Source organism: Carassius carassius, chromosome 1, assembly GCF_963082965.1.
Source record: "Carassius carassius chromosome 1, fCarCar2.1, whole genome shotgun sequence".
NCBI classification, from domain to species: Eukaryota; Metazoa; Chordata; class Actinopteri; order Cypriniformes; family Cyprinidae; genus Carassius; species Carassius carassius.
The window spans coordinates 10,071,403-10,074,260 of NC_081755.1; positions in this window are offsets into that span (position 1 = coordinate 10,071,403).

Sequence of the window (2,858 nt, forward strand, 5' to 3'; positions counted from 1 at the left end):
ACACAAATCCATTGGGAAGACCCAGAGGTGCTAGGCCAGTGGTGTGTGCTCACATATGATAAAGATTTATTTCCAGGAATAATACTTGCGATGGATGAAACGCATGTGCAAGTAAAATGCATGCACCGTGTCGGGCCAAACAGGTTCTTTTGGCCTGCTCGTGAGGATGTGCTTTGGTATGTTTTTGATGATGTGCTTGAGCTCATCCCACCTCCTAAGCCAGTGACAACACGGCACATGGAAATTCAAAAAGATGTTTGGGCCAGGCTTTCTGAATAAAGAATGAATTAGTGGACATTTTACAGTCCTGTTTTCAAAGTTCAATGTTAAGCACTAAAAACAAGATTTAATCAAAATGAGATCCCAGCAAGGTAGTTTTCCATAGTCGGTTGTTTTTATAAGGGATTCTTTTGGACCAAATGGAAAGATCGATTGATGTTTGTGATTAATTAATGCTTAATGCTTTTGATTTAATGTTAAATACTTACTAAAATTTTTGTTTGTTTTTGCCAACTTTAATAAAATAAAATGTTATTGAATGTGATATCATTAATTTTACAGGTAAGAAAACCATACTATATTGAAATAATGATCATCACTTCAACCCTGTTATCATTTTCAACCCCGTTATGCTATGTTCAACCCTGTTATTTCATAGTTTTTATTAATATTTTCGTGATAAGAAGACAAATTAGGTCAATGTTTGTTTTGCTGTGTGCAGAACTTACAAGACAGTCTGAAAAAATATGAAAGCCTGATTAAATTCTAATGTTAATGCATATTTTGTGATAAGATATGAAGACCAATGTTAGAGTTTTTATGACCTGATTTGGTATTCACATGGTGAGTATTTAAAAATAAAATTCTACATCCAATAAATGATATCAAACAAGGGACATCTCATTGAAAAGCTTCTACAAGAATTTACTTGAAAATCTTTTTAAATCATATTTAAACAAGGGTCCAAGTGGTCTGTGACCAAAGTTTGACCAAAGTATATATTTAAAGTATATATAGAAAAAAAGGTATGACCCAAAAGGCACCCATCTCAGAGAATCACTCTGGTAACGGCTGATCTGTGACTGGAGTGTGCATGGTAGGAAGTGGCGTAGAATCCGGAAGCGATCCGGAAATGGAGGATGAAATGTTTTAAGCGGATGGAGGCGGGAATGGAGATAATGAATGGAATGTAGTGGAAAATCGGAAAAGAAAGAAAAGCTGGAGTAATGCATCAGAAACTGGTAGTGAAAATGGAACTCATCTGACAAGAAAAAGGAAGGAAGAGTACAAGGTAGTAATTAAACTTGAAACTGGATCCTTCAGTGTCATTAATCCGCTGAAGTTATCTAAAACTATTAAGGAAGTGATCAGATTGATTGAAAGTGTTAAGAAGTTGAGGGATGGTAGATTACTGATATATTGCAAGGATAGTAGGCAACCACAGAAGGCCCTAGGAGTTAAATGGATCATGGGACAAAGTGTAATGTGTCCGGTACAAGAAGAAAAGAAATGGGTGAAAGGAGTTATAACAGGGATTCCCACAGAAGTAACAGTTGAAAAGATTAAGAGAGGTATTACGGGAGCCACAGTGATTGATGTGAAAAGACTAAAATGCAATAGAAATAATGAAAGGGGAGACAGCCTATCTGTGATGATTCATTTTAATGAGGATAAGCTGCCTAGTAAAGTCTTTTTGGGATTTATAAGCTTCCCGGTTAGGCACTATGTACCCCCTCCTCTAAGATGTTACAAATGCCAAAAGTTTGAGCATGTAGTGGCTGTATGCAGAGGCAAACAGAGGTGCGCAAGGTGCGGCGGAGATCACGAGTATAGCAAGTGCGGGCAAGGAGTTAATCCGAAGTGTTGTAATTGTGGAGGGGATCACAGTGCAGGATATGGAGGAGGCATGTTGAGAAAACATGCGGCTCAAGTTCATATTAAAGTGAGTGGGGATCAAGAGTTGATTTTGATGGAAGTCTGGCAAGGGAGTAATAGTATTAAAGTAATTAATTTTTACAATCCATGTAAAAAGCTAAATAAGGAAGTATTGGAAAATATAAGAGGTACTACAAATCAGAAAGTAATATGGTGTGGTGATTTTAATGCCCATAATACACTTTGGGGGAGTATTAAAACAGATTATAATGGGATGATTGTAGAAGAAATGTTAGCTTGGGGTCGGTTAGTGTGTGTTAACAATGGAGGTTTTACAAGAATAGATGTAACTCATGGGTGTAAATCAGTTTTAGACATTACACTGGTGTCAGAAAAATTAGCTAGAAAATGTGAATGGAAAGTAAGTAAACAAAGTACAATGGGAAGCGATCACTATCCAATATGGTGTAAAATTGGTGTTGACATCATCCAAACTTTGGTGGAGAGAATTCCTAGATGGAAATTTAATGCAGCTAACTGGGAGCTGTTTAAAGAATTGTCATAACTATTTGTGTGAAATGGTAGATGATACTGAAGACATGGAAGAGTTAAGTAAGAAAATAAGTGAAGTGTTAAGAAATTCGGATGAGAAAGTAATTGGCAAAAAGAAGTCTATAAATAGTAAAAAAGCAGTCCCGTGGTGGAATAATGAGTGTAGCAAGGCAGTTCGGGAAAGAAATAAAATGAAGAAAGCCAAAAAATCTGTATTGTTTAGTGAGTTCATTAACTATATAAGAGAGCTCAGGCAATAGTCAGGAGAGAAGTAAGAAAAGCAAAAAGAAATTACTGGAGGGAATTCTGTAATGGAATTGGGGAAGAAATTGAAACAAATGAAATTTGGAGTATGATAAAGAGATGGGAGGGATTCAGAGAAATAACAATATCCCAGTTCTAGTAAACAATGGAAAAATAGCAATAAAAGA